The sequence below is a fragment of the Chanos chanos genome, chromosome 2 (genome assembly GCF_902362185.1).
Source record: "Chanos chanos chromosome 2, fChaCha1.1, whole genome shotgun sequence".
In the NCBI taxonomy this organism is placed as follows: Eukaryota; Metazoa; Chordata; class Actinopteri; order Gonorynchiformes; family Chanidae; genus Chanos; species Chanos chanos.
Genome location: NC_044496.1, coordinates 20,684,453 through 20,705,100, shown reverse-complemented (window position 1 = coordinate 20,705,100; position 20,648 = coordinate 20,684,453). Strand labels below are relative to the sequence as shown.

At 43.2% G+C, this 20,648-nt stretch overlaps 1 pseudogene; it reads left to right on the top strand.

The window, feature by feature from the left end:
• Nucleotides 1-9,149: 9,149 nt before the first annotated feature.
• Nucleotides 9,150-9,303, top strand: LOC115806291 (uncharacterized; annotated as a pseudogene).
• The last annotated feature ends 11,345 nt before the right edge of the window (nucleotides 9,304-20,648 follow it).

Genomic DNA, 20,648 nt, shown 5'->3' with positions numbered 1-20,648 from the left:
TCTCTTCTCTGCAGCTGTTGCGTGTAAATCAGCGGCGATTTCCGCACACTGTCCGCTCCTATGGGTTGGGGGGCCGAAGGGTTTGGGGGGGGGGGGGGGGGGGGGGGGGGGGTTGGCAGCCCCGGCATTGTGTATCAAAACTGTGAAGGCAGACTCTAAAGCTTGAGCTCTCAGTGTATGGGAGGTATAGAGTGTGCAGTTTTGGAGCATATCAAGTTCCACTGAGGAGATGACGCTCTTCCAGTGGTCTTGATTGATCAGAGTGCGGTTGGAAGGCGATGTGGGTGACAGCTGGCTTTGGGAGGTGGAGTAGAGGGTCACTAGTGTAACATGCATTCCAGGACACTGTGATCATAAAAAAAGGACTGATGGCAGTTTTGTGCAAGGCGCCCATGACTGCAGTGTTTCAGTGTCTAATCTGTCACACTAATCAAGCTAGATGTCCCTAGGGGGGAGGAGGGTGATGAGAAGAGGGGTCAGATCATGAATCTCTCCACTAGGAAAGGGAGTGAAAGGTTTATTCATCCAGCTGCAGTAATGTTTCAAAAAGAAAGAGCGATCATTTCAGAATGATTAACAGTGCAAGCTGCTTGCTAGATGATGACAGGTGAGCGAGTTAAATGTCTTACAATCACTTGTGTCAATGATGCTGTAAACAAGTGAAAGTCATAATGGCCCTTCCATAAATACTTTGCATGGCTGATATCTGATGGCATAAAGCAATAACAGAGCATAAACCATGAATCACTTACAAGAGGATATTAGGGTGATGTTTAATAATAAAACAAACAAACAAACAAACAAAAAACAAGGGCCTACCCATTCCATGAGATGGCAATTGTCAATAAATTACTCACTGAAGAAAACAGAGTTGTTGTGCTACATTGTGATGGAGTAGAGAGTGTTTTGTCCTGTGTTGCCCTGTTTATGCAGCCTTTGGACAGGATACCATTCATTGGTATGAGGGCATATGAGGAGCAGCTCACAGTCATTAAATGTTCCTCAATGGAGCAGCCAGTGCAGAACAGCCGTCAGAGCGGCAGCTGCTCACAGACATTGGACTGTGAACTGTGAAAAAGTGAACAGGGACAGAGGATGACTCTTGCAAACCATGCTTGGCATTCCTATTAGCCACAAAGAACAGACACAGTATTTTGTCTAAAGTTGCTGCAACATCTCATTCATGTTTGTTTGGATCCTTTTCCTGAGGCCACATGGTAAGGTCTCCACCTACACCAGTTTTTTTTAACCCTCTGCCTTAAAACCTCTAAAGTTTACATGTTAAAGTGTTTGAATATTTTCTTAGAGGTTGTGTATATGTATTTGTGTGTGTGAGGGGAAGGGGCGGGGGGTGGGGGGGGTGGTCAAGAACGGATGAGTTCCATTGGCAGGAGGCCACTATTAGCTATTCAAGCAGTAACGGCTAGTGGAGGAAAAGAGAGAAAGAAAGAGACATGGAGAGGCAGACAAAGACAGACAGAGAGAAAAGCACACTATGGCTAAAGTAAGTCACTTTCAGGGGGTGACAATGCCTCTGGAAGAAAGACGCCGATGACTGCTGCTAGGAGACTCCATTGAGAGGCATGCGGATGGTGGGCCCCAAGGCCCAAAAACATCAATGGGCTCATCCAATCCTCATTAAGGAGCTGAAATGATAGAGATATACATAAGAAAAAGCCCATAAGAGATGAGAGAGGGGCATGCCACCCAGTGCACCACAGCCAGCTCTCTCACTGCACAACCCATAGACAGAGCATGCAAGTCAGTCAGGGACAGCTGTGCTTGGACACACTGCAAACAAGGAACCTAGAAAAGAACCATTTCCTTTTTTCCTGGGAGCAGAATGATCAGAAATTATGTAATGATCAATGCACACACTGCTGTTAAAGTTTGCTGCATATGTAGTGCTAATCTCTGCCATACAGTAAGTGAATTTTTTTCGCATTCCATTTGACTTTTCTTCCGTTCTTCGACACTATTTTTCACCTGTTTCTACTCGTTGCTTTGGAGAGTCATCCTTTGCAATGTGTGAACTAACTGCTTCCTGCTCATTCATAAAAACACAAGCCTGCCCTTTAGTTTGAACCCCTCTTGGCTCTTTAGCCACCATAATGTGTCTGTGTGTCACTGTTGTTCAGCAGAATCTCAGACAGTAAGTCAGCTTTTGGTACTGAAGCGTGGAACCATGGATGGGTGGAGCAGACTAAGATTGACTTCAACATTCACTTTCACACAAAGCAGGAATTCAAAAGGCCATTTCAGCAAACCACTAACATGGTGACTAATTTAGTGGTGTACACACTCATGACAAAACCATGCAGGCTGCAATTTATAAAAGACTCTTTTGGTCTGAATGAATCAATTCCACAAATATTTCACTTCCCATAAGGAGGTAATTTTAGTGATTTACCTGGGTGTAGTGTTACAGAATTCAAACAACACCTCATGAATTCTTTAAAATAAGAAGAGATGCCATTTAAAAAAATTCACAGTATTACATGAATGTATACTATGTTGTGAAATATCAGCAGAGTTTATTAAACAGTGTAACCCTGCTTATGACTCATTTTTTTTTATTTAGTGAAATTGAAGACTCCCCACAAAGAACCAAAACCAGTCTAATCCAACCACCTCATCCCCCACCCAATTCTCCTCCTTCACTGTCTCCAGTTCCTCACTTCCAGCTCTTCCCCCTATCCCTTGTTTGCCTGTCCATCTCTGAAGCATTCCTCATTCCATCCCACTTGCAATGGCATGGCCACAGGCCTCCAGGCACATAATCCCTCCAACAGCAGAAGGACACACTGTGCCCCTCCGATTAGGACAGGGCAAAAGGAAGGGGTGGGTCCGAGGAGGAAGAGCCATGCAGTGTGGGGGTCTGAAAGGACGGATGGAGAGAGAAGGAGTGAGGAGGACTTAACGAGCCAGGGAGGGCAGGGAAAGAAGGGAAAAAGGAGGCCCAGGGAAAGAAAAAGAAGTCAAACACTGAGATGGGGGGGACGTGATTGTGGAGGAGAAAGAAAAAGGATTAGATGACAATGTCGGACAGCGCAGAAGGGTCAGGGAAGTGACGGCCTGGCTCAGCCCTCTCAGCAAGGGGACAGATGAAAGAAGGGCTCCCCCTCTTATGAATGGGCATAGTTCAAGTGCGGGTGTGCCTCTGGAAGGGGGCAACCTGCAGTGCCCCACATTCCCAACCCAAAAAAAACTCTGTGGGGCTCAGACCTCACTTTCATCTGCACACACATATCCTGGGAGGGCTTCATTGAGACATGTGTCTGTAATAGGCCACAGGCAATGTCTTGTTATTGCACGGAGGGGTTTGGTTCTTTTCTGGTGTGCATGAGGCTGACTCTGAATCAGTTGGTAAGGAGCTCAAGGTACATCCATGCAGAGAAAAGGAGGTGCAGGACTTGGATGTGCAGGACATTAAACCTGTAAGAAAAACGAATAGTTTAGGTTCTCTTTTGTTTGGGTTCCATGACTCCTATTTGTGAAAGTATATCCATAGGCCTTTTGTTATAAAACTACATTTAACGTCCAGGTTTGACATTTTGTTTCAAAACAAGACAAAGGCATGGTAACACATTTCCATGAGATCATAATTGCTTTTTAGGTTTTTAAATTCATTCATTACTCCTGAAACAAAGATCCTCCCGTTAATCTATGATTTTAATGGAGGCTTATCAAATGACAGGAAAACTCATTAGTGCTTCTGTGCTTATGGGTCTTAATCAGATGCAAGATGAAAAAATGTCAGAATTAACTATTTGCAAGAATTTCGTGTTATTGTTGGTTTACAGCTACTACAAATGAACATTAATGTACATGGTTTATCATATTACACAGAGCAGAAGCTATCTGTCTTTTATTCCAGTTAGACAAAGAAAGATGGACTCCACATGAACTGAAAACTCTTTTCAAAGCAGAATACCGTGAGAATAACAAAATCAGCCATAATTCACCATATAAGTTTACTATTATCATGCCTGTATTACTGAATGTAATGAAGTGAACTACTATGTCGCTATGTTTAACATGAGGTCTATGTTTCTGTCCTAAAAAGACGGTAAGTAGGGTGTGATTTTACCAGAGGCATAGAGAGCTCAGAGATAGCTGTGCAAGCTGCACTATTGGAAACGGATGCAGTGATATCATTCATTTATATTGGATCTCCTATGCACAAAAGCACACTCACACAAGCACACATACACCTTTGTCTGTGTGAGCATTTTGGGCAGAAATCCAGATGTTAAACATCAGTATGTAAATGAGTTTCATGTAAATGGGGGGTGGGGAGATTACAGGGGAATCCCAGGAACAAAGGTGAATATGGAGATGTCAGGTGTTAACATACTGTCTTTGTAAACAAGAATAAAGAGCCTTCCTGTCTTCCAGTGGCTTTTGTGACCGTACCAGGTAAAACCCATCCCAAATCATAAAGACAGAAAAACAAATGCGCTCACTTTGTGGAAGTCTCATGCTGCCTGTTGTGGAAGAGCTAAACAATCACAAAAAAACAATCTGAATATTATGTCCAGGAAGTCTCTTCCATCATTAGCATACAATGAGCATCGAGGTTGTCCCAACAGCAGTGACATTGGGAGTGGAATCAGGCCAGAGGTGCATATCCTTATAGCAGCAGTGGGATATGCACTCTTGACCCGCTCTGCTCTGGACGGCCCAGACCCTAGACTGGTGATCAGAGCATTGGGGAGGACAGTCAGACCTGCTCCCATTTGTTGTCCAGGAGGCTCTTCCTTCCTGACTCTCAGACAATGGAGAGGCTAAACATAACTCCACCTTCATCCTTCCCTACACACGCCAGCATGAGCGGACCCCCCGCCAGAGCCACCTCACACACACACATATACAGCGGTCATAAAAGGAAGGACGGCTTTTTACAATGCATTGCATCGGGGTGAACGTTAGTCAGTGGATGGGGACGATTGTGAATAGGGCCCAGTTTATGGAGGATGTAGCGTCTTGGAGAAAAAGGAGACCTAATGGTGTTCACAGCTCTCTGGCAAAGCCCACAGAGGCTGTCTTTAACCAACTCTATTGTCATAATGCAGGAGCTGGAGGTGTCAAACTCCACACCATGAGTCCAACCTCTAGCACTTCACAAAGAACAAAAAACAAAGGCAATCTGAATGAATGGGACTTACTGTGAGGAAATTCACCTTTACTGCAGCTGACCATGGGTTTCCAGCCAAAATGTCTTTCAGTGACAGAAGCAGGTCTAATGTGCAAGACAGCGCTGTTAACAGCCTTTGTCAAGTAACGGAGGAAAATGCTACGGAAAAACATACAATCATCAGAACGGCATGTGAGAATGTGGGACATCTACCAAAATCAGGCTCCAAAAAATTGAAACGGTGTAAAAGGTCAGAGATATGCTATGTTTGATAAGTTTCCCAAGCATTTTGCTAGTTGGTGAGGGAGTGACAGGGTATTTAACACACCCAGGCAAAGCTTGGCATCTTATCAATAAACAGCAACCAACAAACCATATTTAGAGCTCCTTTAGGCGTTTAAGCACCTTTCACAAACTATCAAAAAGTACTTCTTTATATAGTGAATGTACTGTAAAATGTATGATACACAGCAAGCCATTGTTTGAGGTGAAGCAATATCTGCCTTTTCTAGGAGGGTATTTTAGGAGGGCAGAATTATTTCTCTAGGGTTACCATGGGGAGCTACTGGAAAAATTTATCATGCATGTGCACATGCGCACACACACACACACACACACAAACAAATAGCACTGGTGATGTAGTTCGAATAAAACACCTGGAGTGTTTATGTTAACATCATTAGGTGAGGGATGGTGTCTGTTGATATGTATGTAAATGTGAGTCACACGTAGTGAAGGTAACCAGTTCAAAATCAAATGTTACGCTTTGACACCAAAGCAAGAAAAAGAGGGCGTTGCCGACTGAGGCTGATAAAAACAAAACAAAACAAACAACAGAAAAAAACATTTGATGGGAGCCAAATGTCAACGATCTTGTTAAAACTTGAAAGAAGAGAAGGGAATGTTACAAGTCAAACTCATTTTACACAGGTACCTCAACAATGTCTGATAATTGACTCTCTGCAAGCTAAATGTTGATTGGAACAGATATGAAGGTGGAGTGAAAGCCTTCATATTGCTTATTCTGAGAGTATCACATAACATACCCCCAAACTACCTAGACAACTGTTTGCCATGTCAATCAAGAATCCATTTATTATCAGTTAAGTGTCACATCTACACATGCCCTCTCTCTAATCTAATAAAGGAAGTCGGTGTGTTGCTAAGCATTTGTGCTTATCTGCTCTCAGTGTGCCTTTGAAATAAATGACACAGGTTTAAATAGGCCTAGTGAGGAATGTGGACGGGGATTTAGGCAGCTCTGGGAGCACCCAACCCCCCTACCACTGCCACCACCATGCCACATGTGTTAGAGGTTCATTAAACCAGGGTCAGCGGTCAGGAGGTTAGGATTCTGTTTCCTGTTTCACATAGACCATGGTTTCATCTGGGTCCAGATATCGATGCTACCATCAAAGGCCTGACAATGGTATCCATTCAGTCCTTGGCTGATTCTCCAGCAATTACAACCAAGATAGACTAAGTCTAACGATTTCACCCTGCTTCGTGCGGATATGTCTGTCACAATAAGCTTCTTCTCGAGATACATCAATCCAGGGAGTTCTACATGCGCTGACAAACAATCATAGCAAGTTAACGTTATAATTCAATTACTACAAAAACTATGTTCATAAATCTAGTTATTAAAAAAAAAGTATACAGTGAAATTTATGGACACAAAATACAAACATTCCTTATTCTAATTGTGTTCCAGTGGCTTCTCAAAAAAGTTCTGCCTTAAAACAAGATTTCAGCTGGATTTGACAAAAATTGACATGAAAATATTTTAAACAAAAATACTAAAACAAAGACATTTTTGTTTCAAAAAAGTAATCTAAACAACTTATTAAAAAGGCCATTTTTTTATACTGCATATAGAAAATGGGAAAATGGGCCCACTCTTACCCTCACCCTCAACCCTATGATGCAACTGTTCTATTCAAAAGGTTCGAAGTTACAAAGGCACCAAACATTTTGGATAACTTTTCCCTTTTCTGACCTTTCCTTTGAATGATGAAGCTCTCCTCTGATCACACTGTATTAGTAATATCTTGGTTAAACAGGAAAAGGGACTGGATGAGGAATAATGAGTGAATGGCTTAGGTATGGTGATTTGTTCCTTGCTAACATTCTTTATTGGCAGTGTGTCAAGGGGGGGGGGGGGTCATAATTCAAAATCCTGATGATCAAATGCATTATTAGCTGAAGAGAAAGAGAGAGAGAGAGAGAGAGAGAGAGAGAGAGAGAGGCGTTTGTATTGCAGTTTTGTCTGATTAGGCACCACAAAAAGCCCACACACCAAAATGTCATGTCCATCAATAATGTTTCCCAACTAAAAACAATGGAAATATGTAAAAATAAAAATATATTAAAAAAAAGCTCTAATGGCCAAATATATATTTAGATATTTCAGTGCAAGGATGTAGCAAGGACTTTTGCGATGAGTGAAGGGAAAAATGATCAAAAATACATTCTAATATATTATAATATGTTCAGATTAATTCGGATTATTTCCCCACTGACTTGAGCTGAGTCTGTTAAGTAGTTCATGCCCCTCTGGTAACCAGCTTATTGCACGTCTACAAGAGTAATGCAATATGAATACCATATGATGCTAAGTGAAAGATTTGAGAGAGGGTATACTTGCATCCATTCAAGCACAACAGCTTTGTAACACAAATAACGGTATAGCTATAGGGGCAGGAATGCTAAAAAGCATGGCTTACACTAAAGGCATCCTGTACCCCACACAAGTCAGTATAGTCTATGTCTAATTACCTGGCTCCAGTTACACACTGCCCCGTGTGACCACACTGACAGTCACATCCACCCTCACTTGTGCAATCTAAATGGGTGGCTGATATGATCCGGAGGGCCCACACGCACCAGTGCGCTTGTGAAGACCTGTAAGCAGGAGATCTGGCTATAGCAGTCTGGCAGGGCCGTGAGTTCTGCTAAATTCTTTGCCTTTGTACAGCCCTCATTGAGCCAGAGCAGCAGGCTCATCCTTCCGGTCTCTGGGTTTGACAGGAGATCACAACAAATGGGGAGGGGATTGCTGAATGTCACTCAGTCATGTTCCACAGACTACACAAATAACTATAAGACATACCAGAGGATCTGCTGTTTTAACAAAGGCGTGGGGGAAAAACCCTGTGGTGTAGAGGGCATTGAAGCCAAAAGCAGGTATACTCAGACACACCTGCATATTTCACTGAGGGTCATGACACAGTCTCACAAAACTCGGTTGCTGATGGAAACAGAAAACAACAGGCTTACCTGTGGCATGGGCTTCTGTGAATAAATTACATAAATTCTCAACATGATGCTTACTATCATGTGTACATGTGGCCAGTGAATACAGTGACAAAAAGCTAATGAGTACATTGTTAAATGTGCATTATTCCATTGCAAGATTCAAGTCTCATCTGTGCACGGATGATATGAGACACACACGCGCACACACACACACACAAACACAAAGAGAGAGAGAGAGAGAGAGAGAGAGAGAGAGAGAAAGAGACAGAGAGATCAAAAATGTAAGGCGAGTTGATGGGATATGAGTAGGTGTGGTTTGGTATGAGCAGTCTCATGTGCACACACTCTTAGTGTGCTCAGATCAGGTAACTACACAGAGAAAGCTGGGTGCGTCTAACCATGCATTACTGAACAATGCAGGTAAGGTTCTGACGAAAGGTCAAGAAATAATGAAAATCTGCCAATGATATACAACTCCTACACATCTCACTGTTTCGTTAACAGAATGACCTATCTTCATCCTGACGTTTAACGCTTCTTGGGAGGAGAAACAAGCTCAGGACGATGAGATTTAAAGAGGTTTGGTTGGGTTGATCACATTATCTTTATGGTAAAAGATTTTTGGATGGACTCATGTGAAAATACGACCCCACTAGATCACTGCAGAGGTCCACATACACCCAGCAATAAAGCTTCAAAAGATACACACATACATCCTTGGAAAATTGTGCAGAATACATACATACATACAGTGATACTTACCTGGCAAGGGAGACACCGTGATCACAAAGGTGGTTCGCCCAGGGAGAGGCTTAGCCATTGCACTTGACCTCTGCGAATTTCCCAAATGCAGGAATCTCGACTGCATAATTTGTGGTAGTGGGGGAATGCGTTCACGCTCTCCCCCGATCGGGCAGCACGGTGGTTCAGTGGTTAGCACTGTTGCCTCACAGCAAGAATGTCCTTGTTTCGAATCCTCGCCGTCCCAGTTCGTTTCTGTGTGGAGTTTGCATGTTCTCCCTGTGTTTGCATGCTCTGGTTTCCTTCCACCATCAGAGACATGTATGTTAGGGCTAATACTCCTGTCAGTGTCCTTGACCAAAGCACTGGCAAAAAGAACTGGAGTTGGTCCCTAGCCGTGGCACTTTGCTCCTAGTGTGTGTGTGCTCACTACTCCTAGTGTTGGTGTATAGGATGAGTCAAATGCAGAGGATGAATTTCACTGTTTGCTGCTCCTAGTGTGAGGCGCTTCTTCTACTGAAATGCTTATGTTTTCAGAGTAGAATTTCATAATCCATTCTACCTTTCACAATGGAAATACAGCTGGTATATTCAAATGTATGAAAATGCATATGGTGTGTTAGTACCTATGAAACACAGTAATCTTTAAACTTAACTTTTGCCTTCATTTCCTTTATAATATGAGAGCATGCAAATGTTGGAGACCATAAAAAATGTTACTGACACACATAAAAAATTAAGGATATTTCCCTCTTCTTTACATTATATGATATTAATGATAAATTGTTAAAGGTTTATCCAGGCTGTGGGCTTCTTGGGAAGAGTCATTTTGTGGGTGGCATGTTGATGAGTAACAACTTAGGATTTCAAAAGTACGTTAACTCCCACACTGCTACACCAAACTTAGCCGGAAGAGCAGGAATTTCTTGGGGGGAAAACTGTACCTCCTTCTTACTCTCACTTTTATTAAATTTTACATTGACCTCTGGTGTAACATGTGCCACTGACATGGAACATGGATGTTTCAGTGAGCAACTCCAAGTAGCACATCTGACCATTGTGAGATGAAGGGAAGTGAAAGATGGAATCTATTCCTTCACATGACAGTTCTAGTTGTGTTATGTCTATATTCCACATTCCACCAAAGCCAGCTCACTGACTGTTTCCTTCCTTTTAGGACAGCCTCTGGGATCTGTTTCCGCTGACCAGTGAAAGATGAATATGAATGAGAGGCCTGTAGCAAGGGCCATGCTTAGATTAGCTGGTCATCCCCATCATTCACCTAATCACCACCAGGGAGGCAATAATGTCATCCAGATGCACACAGATGCCCATAGGGTGTATGGAGAATCCAGCTCTGAGCTCTCAGAGCCCCTGGGTCAGTCCTGCGTTGCCCCTGTCTCAGGGCACTTCAGTGGGGCATGTGTCATTTGGTTCTTCACATGGGAAACTTCCACTACTTCAGTAGCAGTAGATAAATATACCTTACACTGTCCTCATTCCTTAGTGAAGACAGATCACTACAAACCCTTTCTTGCAGTTTGTGACCCCAACATGCCAAGTGGCAAGGAATTTCCAGGACATGTGGTCCTCTTTATTGCCCTGTTTCATGTCTAGGCTCCCGACTGTGGTTCTCCCATCCTGGACAAATGAAGAGCATGGGTGGCAGCGCACTGATCTTCGCAGCAGAATGCCACATCACATAACTATGGCCAGAAGTGTCTGGACAGATCAGAGGAGTTCAAATCACACGTCTGCTACTGTTTCATTACAGGAGGGATGCAAATATTTCACTTGCTTAAACATACACTTCAACACAAAATGCACATACTGTCACAAGTTCACATGCTACACATTTTACCTTACCAGTGTTTGATTTCCCAAACTGAAAGTGCATGGTCACTTTCACTCTGAGTGGGAGCAGAGACCAGTAACAGAATTGCAGCGAAGATGGTCGTTTACACTGTGAATGGGGGAAAGTGGGCAGGTGTTAGACAATTTGGGAAACAAGAGTAAACAGATGCTCAATGAGATGTGGGGAAAACAAAAGAAAAAATAGACATAAATGCTGGACATGAGAGCTAAATTAAAAAGAAAATCAACAAAGGACAACAGGAAGGAGCAACATGCCTGTGGTCCAACAACTGTCCACTAAATCAGGAAACCAGAAAGAGTCATTTGTAAAGAATGTCATACAGTACTCAAAATACTGAGTCAGTTTCCTTCAAGGAGAAGTCCCAGCACTGAGCTGGAACAACTGAGACAGAATCACAGAAATTGCACAGGATCTGCTTCATATGTCAGGTTTATATCATGAGCATAAGAACAAGCATATTTCAATTGGAGATGCTGCTCCCAAATTCACTAAAATAACTGAAAACCTTTTTTGACTACTAGTCGACAACAGGGAGCGGAGATTTTTGGGCACAGTCTGGAAGCCTGCCCACCCCCCCCCCCCCCCCCCATTCCCTTGCAATGTGTCCACTGATGGTAGGGTTGATTTGGGGCTCGAGCTTTTGGGAGCTGAGGGCAAACACAAGTGTTCAAAAGGGCTTTCCTGCCTCTTGTATGGCTCCAGAAAATAAAAAGGGCCCCCATCATCAAGAAATTCCAAGCTGGCTTGCAGTGTTTGTTTCTGGGCTTTGTGAGTTGAGGCCCAGGGCGAGCCGCGTTGCGTAAGCGGGCCGCGTGGCTGCTCTGGCATGCGGGCGGCTGAATTACTGCGGCAGATGGTAGAGCTGCTCCTGTGGGGGCCCAACCGTGTCGTGCCAATGTTCCGGGTCGGGTGCCCCTTTCCCCCTTTCCCCCTCCTCCCTCTCTTCTCAACTGGGTAACAGACAAAGACCCCAGGAAGTGGGGATGAATGTACGGCCAGAGCGGCATGCCGAGGCGCGGGCCACAATTGGAGCTTTCAATCAGTGAGTCCTCGTTAATGCCGAGCCACGTTGCCACTGCTGCCTGGCTGCCTCTGTGCAACTGACTCACATGGTCTTGCACTCCTTCCCCTTTTGTCCTGGAGCGCACCAAAGTGTGGGGCCCGAACGCACGATTATTTAGAAACCAGTGTTGGCTGTCGGTGTTATGCCCGTGTTGCTCTGAATTGGTCATTGTGTAGATGAGGATCAAGCTCGTTTACTGGTTAAGGATCCCTCTTATTTTTTACAAAGCAGACTGTTAGCTATGTATGCGTGCCTATGTGTGTGTGTGTGTGTGTGTGTGTGTGTGTGTGTTTATGTGGGTGTGTGTGTGTAAATGTGTGTTTGCGTGTGTGTTTGCATATGTGTGTGTAAATGTGTCTGAAAGAAGATCTTGTTTTACCTAAGCAGTTGGTTTACATTTGTAGACATAACTTGTCTGTGGTTTGATTCCAGATTAGCATCAGTTTTGGTCTAAGATCCAGAAATTCTCTGCTCTTCTTTTTTTTTCTTTTTTTTTAATATGTGCTCCAGTTCTCATTTTGGATGTTTTTTCTCCCTTTTTTTTTTTTTTTCGAAAATAAAAGATCAAACTGGGGGATCTTTCCAATATCATGTAAGTACAGCTTGTTTGCTGCAGTTTTCTCTGTAGTCCAAGCCAAAAACATGATAGTGGTGAATGGTGAATGATGATTCTCTGAATTTCTGGGCTGTGCCCCATAAATTGTTTTGGGATGACATGAAAACTTTCAAAACACTGTAAATTATGCATGTGAGCTTCCAGTATCTCACTTTCTCATGTTTTATTTTTTCATCTTCTCTAGGCCAGTTTCGCTTGCTTCATACCTCTTTTACATTTTATCATTTGGGGTGTAAGCTTGTCTCTGCAAGCGAGGTATTTACTATGGCCTGTGCTAGCAGGATATAAATGATGACTTGGTGGAGCAGCACCTAAGGTATTACAAATATTCAAGCAGGGAGTTTGAAGGGCTTCCCTCAAATGTGCAAGAAAAAAACAACAACAAAAAAAAAGCAAGATACTGAAAATCTGCTAGCAGTACTTTCTCATGATCCTCCCTTTGGCTCAGATCGAAGACACGTATGTTTGGTTAGACGGGTTAGAATGGTATCGACATACGATTTTTTTTTTTTTAATCATGATGTTATGACGCTGTTAAATGCATTTATGGATGGCAAACAGATGTTTTTAGTGAGTGCACAAAGCAGCTAAAATGGCCTCCAGACAGGAACAAACCAATGGCATCGCAACTTAAAGTGCATTATAAAGGGCCTGATTTGAAATGACTGGCTTTTTTAAACAGTCATAATCCCTTTTGCAGGCTCAGGAGCCGGCCCACAAAAAAGGACCATTGTGGGGCTGCTGAGCTTGTGGGAGTGATTTACATAGCCAAAGGAAGGTAATCAGCTAGCTCTGTAGTGACGAGGGGGGGAGGTGGTGTTCAAAGGGGGTTTTGATTGAACTCTGTTGAGGAAAAACCTAACTGGATTGACAGTTGGGCCTCCCCAATCAGGCTCCCACTCTCAGTTGGCAGAGTGCGAAGGGGCAAGGGTCATATTTTAAAAGGGAAAAGGGGAAACAGGCCCAGGTTAGCAAACTACGCTTGCTTTATGTTTGCAAGCTCAGAATGTTGGCAGTACGTGCTAAGAACAATATGAGTTAGCCATAATTTAAAAAATGCCTGCATCTACTTACACCTCTTCGAACCTTACCGTGGTAACACACAAAAAAACACAAAAATTAAGCTCAGTCTGTTTTAAATGATGAATTCCACTCACCTGCATGAATTCAATGCAAAGAGAATTTCAATTGATCTATTAAGATATAAATTACCTTTTGCTTACCAAATACTGAAATAATCTGGTGTTACATCATAACTTTTCATGGAATAAAAAAACTTCTTCAGCCACATAAATTTTAGCTGACACAGTGTCACAGAATAATAGACTAAAATTTTTCAAATTTGTTAAAGCTGAGTGTTTCATGACAGGCCTCTGTTCCATTTTATTTTTTGATTACCTGTGATCATCAGTAAGAAAAGACCAGTCTGCCACATGGAGCCAGTCTAGGACGCATTCAAATTAAACACCTACCCAACACATCCTCTTTCCATTCAGTTCACTCATTCACATCACATCAGCTTGGGGAAAACAGTGCTGTTTAAGGTCCATCTCAGTAGTGGGCAGGGTTCTTTAGAATTTTATGGCTTCTTTATGACAAATTTCCTCATTCCATCATTACAAGAAGTCACTCCTCACTCCAACGGGAAAGATAGAGTTTCTTCCAATGAATGATTCACACATCAAAGGTCCAACTATATTCCCTCATTGCCATATTTTTCATCATAACCCTCATTTAGCAATGACAGACCATACTGATCTAATCATATCAAAACTTATCTCTGCGACTTTGACCTCTGAAACATGTAGGAGAGATCAAGGACACAGACAGAAGCCCACATAGAGATAGATCCTCTTTACTGTATTCCATCAACCCTGGTACTGTAGATCAATGTACCAAATACATCACAGGCACTCTAGTAAAAACGTACATTTTTGAGCCCCTTCACATATGCATGTGTGCACATGTATGTGCACACACATAAACACATGCACGCATGCACACGCGCACACACACACACACACACACACACACACGCACACACACACACACACACACACACACACACAGTTAAATGGCTACACACACACTTTTTTCAAAGAGACCTATTATACAGAATGACATAACTGCATGTGCTCATTTGGTCATACATACTTGTACACCGACACAGACACAGACACACACAGGCAGACAGATACACACACACGGTCTCTATGCAGCTGTCCGACCTCACAAAGCCCAGCCTGTTAGACTAGGAAGAGCCAGCTGGACACAGCACAGCCCCTATTCCCTCTCCAAAACAAAACTGCCCCCCACCACCACCTCCCTGCCTTCTATCACCCCTAACACTAATTGCCGCATGCCAAGGCATTTGCCAAGTGGGCAGCTGTCGGCATGGGTGGCAGAGAGTGAGGGATGGGTAAGTAAGCTGCAAAAAAAGCAAAGGGGGGTGGTGGTGGTGCTGGAGGATAGACAAGAGTAAAAACTTAAAAGAGAAATAGAGACAGCAGAGTGAAAGAGGAAGAGAGAGAGAGAGAGAGAAAGAGAGAGAGAGAGAGAGGGAGAGAGAAAGGGAGCAAGCTCAGAGGAGTGTGTCCAACAATTTCACAATCGTTCCCATTGTTTTCATTCCTCCTCTGGGGGACGGACATGTTAATGACTATATCACCATCAGAACTGCAGCCCAGGCCGATCACGTATGTTGGCCCTGCCACACACCGTGACTCTGTTCCTACTCATGCTGGACCACAGTGGGCAGGATGCCCCTTGGGGCAATTACTTCACATTAGGTGTAATTGGGAGCTTAGACTGAGGTCCATCAAAGGGGCCGCTTACTCTATAGTGGGGTGGGGAGAATGGGCCGAGGTCCACTCTGTACCCCAGTGACTGGGCGGCAGTCGGTCATTAGGTTCGCGGTCTCCTATCCTCCTTCCTCTCCTCTGCCCATACCCCCCCAAAGGGACTTGTTGAATGGGCAGAATGTGCCCTCTCTCTCCCTCTCTCTCTCCCTCTCTCTCTCTCTCTCTCTCTCTCTCTCTCTCACACTCACTCACTTTCTCTCTAATAGTGGAAGTACTGCTCTTTCAGGTTCTGAAAACTGAAGCTATTCAAATTCCATATGTTGTGAATGCTCCTGACCTTAAATGGCACAAAGAAAGTCCTACATACTTTGAATGCTTATTCTTCATCTCTAAGCTCTACGTTTTCAATCATGTTTACAGTCTTTCTGTCGACTTCAATAACTTTATCTCCCTGTTTTTCCCAGTCAAAAATAAACTCCATTCTTCTGTTTGTTTCTCTTTTTGTCTTTTTCTTTGTCCCTCGTCCTGGCCTACCCCTCTCAATGGTGGGCCAGTGCTCAGTGGCTGGCTGGTGCTTAGGCTCTTATCAGATGGAGGAAGCTGAGGGTCTGTGTGGATGCAGCTGTTCCCAGGAGCTGGGTGCAGTCAGACTATAATGGGTGAACTAGCATCCCAGCATCGCCTCACTGACAGTATGGCTCCAGGCAGCTCCATGGGTGGCACAGGTTGAGGGCTAGGACATATGCCATACATACTGAGGGATGATAGGAACTGGGAAGGGCACATAAACATTAAGATTTCCATTACATAGGTCAAAAAAGCCACAAAGAGCCTACTTACACCTTCTACACCTATCTCCGATTTTTGTTTAGATAACTACTGAGCGCAAACTTTCAACTGAAACTCTTCACCTTAGCCCTCTGGATACTGAGAGATTAACAGCATTCATTTTGGAATTCTTTACATGAAGCAGAAGAAATTCAGCATAATATCGATCTTAACATACCTCAGTCAGGACCCGCTCCAATGTACAAAAGTCAAAAGTCACACAGTGATCCCCAAGGGGCGAAAAAACTGCTTGGAATCTGCTTTGAAGAGTTTTATTGGCTCATCCCCCAGTTTGTAGTCATAAGTTAGGGGCCTATGATTTATTATGTCATGTACTCTCAAATTTGTCTGGGAATAAATAAAGCTTTAATTTACAATTGTGAACGGATATCTACCTGTGTGTTGAATGGAATGTAAACACCTTTTGCCTGAAGCTTCATCATGTTCCTTCATGTTCCCCAAATCCCACCCTCAGCCACTCCTGCATTAAACATGTATGAGTGGACCAGAAAGCCTGAAAAACAGCTGACTCCGAATGATGAGAAATGAAATCACAGGGACTGTACTGTACAGAAAGAGACTGTGGTTCAGGGTAGGCCTGGGCCATGGCCTTTAAAGGGGGTGTGGATATGGAGGTGGTGTTCTACAGCCAGCATAACTTTTCCCTAAATATTTAGACAGCAGCCTCTGTAATTGGCAAGTGTAGAACCAAGCTGAGGAGAGAGGCATGCTAAATTAGAAAGCAACAGGAGAGAGGCCTCCCACACCACTGTGTGTGTGTGTGTGTGTGTGTGTGTGTGTGTGTGTGTGTGTGTGTGCGTGCGTGCGTGCATGCATGCATGTGTGCGTGTGTGTGTGTGTGTGCGTGCATGTGTGCGTGAGTGTGTGTGCGTGTGTGTGTGTGTGTGTGTCTGTGTGCACGCATGTGTGGAAGCATTCCCTTGGTAGGGGGTCAGAGAAGCCAAACCTGTTGGGATGGGAGGATGAGCTCTTCAGGGTGGGGTGAGCATATTCAGGCCCAGTGTGGTCACCTCTGGCAGATTGGTACACCATCATTGAGAGTTATAGTGAACCAAATATGGCTGTGGAATGTGCTTGCATTCCATGCCACAAATTAAGATACATCAGACCACTTACCACAATTCTATAAGCGCTCAAAGTTGTAAAAGCAAATTGGCTGTGATTAAAACAAACTCGCCCTAACTGCAGTGTACAATTACGTGCATGCGTTGAATGTTTTATCTTTCTATGTTTTATATGCAGCAGATCCCTCCTTGGAGAAATTTATCGCTTAGTTGGCCTTCTTTCACTGCTTCTCAACCAAACAAAACCTTCAGAAAACATCCTCAGAGATTATCTGACGCATCTGGAAAACAAAATGCTTTTGCTTTGACTCTGATATTACTGCATTTCCTGTGTCGGGTCACAGTTGTACTGGACATCCACAAGTCTTCAATCACAAGATGTAGCGAAACCCTGAACACCCTCCCCCTCCAACTTCCTTTAGTGAAAATAGCATGGTTTTCAATGATTATTAGGAAACATTGTTTCTAGAGAGGAAATAGAAGCAACACAACAAAGCCAAGACCAGACAGTGGGTGTCCGCAGGGACAGATTCACGTATCTAACAGTCTGAGGCAGAGAGGAAATCTGACATTCAAGCCCACAATTACTGTTCAAGCTGTGCCGACGTAGCTGAGGTGCATGTCTGTATCAGAAAAGAACATTTTAGTCAGTTTGTTTATTGTTATTTGATTTTTAACGTTCAGTTAGATCCCCTCAGTCCTGTCTTTAAACCCTGCTCATGTTTTAGTTTATAAAACACTAGATATTCTAAACTGACAGAAAACAGACAGAAATGTTCCCTAAGTTATGATACACGCTCAGACCCGTTGTGTGGAATGTGATTTTCATAGATTTGCATGATTTGCATGAAATTTGAATGAAACTCCTCTTGGTTTCTTGCTGTGAAGTGTCTTATGTAATTCATTTCTTGTAAAAAAAAAAAAAAAAGGAATTTACATGAGAAAAAGTGAGGCTGTAATGTATTCTTTCAGTGTGTTAGTTGAAAGAATGTGCTTTCTACACTATAAATGTAAAGGAGTTCACTCTTGTCTCAGCGCAATACAAGAGCTTAGCCCTCTAAAGCTTGAGGTTTGGCACAAGTAAAAGGTTACAGGCTTCTGTGAAAAGGCAGTCTCCCTTTAAAAGGCATTGGGGCAAACAGAGCGTCCATCAAATCTTGTCCAAGGTAATGTTCCAGTGACTAACCTCATCTAATTTTGGGGGGCATTTATAAACAAAGCAACTTTTCACACATTAACAAGATGCTTTTAAACTTGTTGAGAGTTCCGACAGTAACAGACCACACTGACAGACCTGAGAGCCGACAATGCTTCCCAAGGCTCTACAAATGAGTACAGCATATACATTAAAGCATTTTGCCTTGTAAAGTGTCATTCACTGATAGAGACCAGTGCTTGGAGGTAGAGTTTGAATAAACACTGGGCTCTCACTGCCTCCACAATCCATCAAGCACTTTGGTATCAAAGACTGCAATGGCTTTGGTAAATGTGTGACACAAGTGTTAAATGAGTATCTTCAATTACCCCCCCCCCACCCCTCTCTTGATAATAATAATAATAATAATAATAATAATAAAAAGAAGAGGAAGAAGAAGAGGAAGCAGAAGAAGAAGAAGAAGAAGAAGAAGAAAAGTAAAATAGAGGAAGAGTGAATAGTTCTTAAGTGTTATACAGTACATTGGCCTATATTTGTATTGAGTGCATACAACAAAACTTAAATCCTTAAATAAATGTGTACGTGCTCATTCTTTGAGTTAAAAGAAACTTTTTAACAGGATAAGAACAAAGGGACAGACTCTCGCACAGTGTCATATTCACGTGCAAGTTTTCTGAACAGTGCAGGTTTATCCAGAGGTGCAAGGTGGGAAGGTATCTGCCTTGGCTGTCACCCCTGCCAAGATTAACCAGACTTCACAGATCTAAAACATGATCTGAGACCTGGGAAAGAAATCCTTCCTTGGCCTCCACAAAATCAGATTTGCTGTAATGGAATTGAGTGGTGACAAATTTTAGCACTACAAAAATATTCCAGGAATGTTGCCCTCTTTCTCTGATGCTGTTCTTTGCACTGACATCTCCAATGGGGTGCTTTAATCTTTATTTTTTTGTGCTGAAAAAAAGAGTCACCAGAAGCAGAGTAGTCCAGACCACCCCTGGCACAGCAAGGTCCATTAGTAACATTGAGAAAAAGATCAAGGCATTTAGAGAAAAGCACTGAAAGTTTCAAAGCCACAAAACAATACATTTACATTCAAGACATGGAATTGACAACCGGAGATTTATTTCTGGTAAGATTTTAAAACCAGCATTTGTGCACATGTGCGTGTGTGTGTGTGTGTGTGTGTGTGTGTGTGTGTGTGTATGTGTGTGTGTGTGTGTGTGTGTGTGTGTGTGTGTGTGTGTGTGCGTGCGTGTGCGTGTGTATGTGTGTGTCTGTGTGTGTTTGTGTGTAACATTATGGCAGCAGGGCATATGAGTTTAACATAAAACACCAATGTACTTTTCTAAGATCTTCTCTAAGAGCTCTCAGTGACAATACTCACAACGCACAGACCTGAAAAATCTGGAGGGAGCTAGGGGCTGTAGGGGCAATTAAAAGAATCTGCATATGCATGCATGGATTCTACACTCATTTAGTGAATATTAGGCACTCATCATTATATACTCACAATTAGTCATACTCACAAGATGGCCAGTGTCTCCCTCGGCTTTCAGGGATGACTGCCTGTTAAAAAAAAAAAAGAAAGAGAAAAAAAAGGAAATGAGCACTCCTTTAGTACACATACCATTCAGATTAAGCTCTGTTGGATTGGCTTCTGATGCCTTTATGCTAAACTGGGGTGACTGCCTCTCAGGAGATTGTCCAGTTTGGTTGACAATCCTCTGGTGTCCCCACTGTGCTTTGTAATGAGCAGGGTCAGATATGTCAGTGCGTGTGCAGAAAGACTGCAGGGGTTTGGCATGGATCTGCGCTCATGTGCTGCGGTGACTGGGCTGTAAATAGAAACAGGGCTACTGTGAGACAGAGAAACTTCTGAGGTCTGTTTCATGGGTGGACAGATTGCCATTCTTAAGAGAGATTGTTTGCCCCCCATGTACTAACACAATGAAGTGAGTGGCAATGCATCAGAGTTTAGTGCCTGGCTTTGCCAAATTACAGGCTTGTGCAGGGGGTTGAGTCTGGCTGTCATCCTCAAAAGAGGAAAGATTTACTGTCAGAAATGTCTGCCCAAGGTCTTTTGT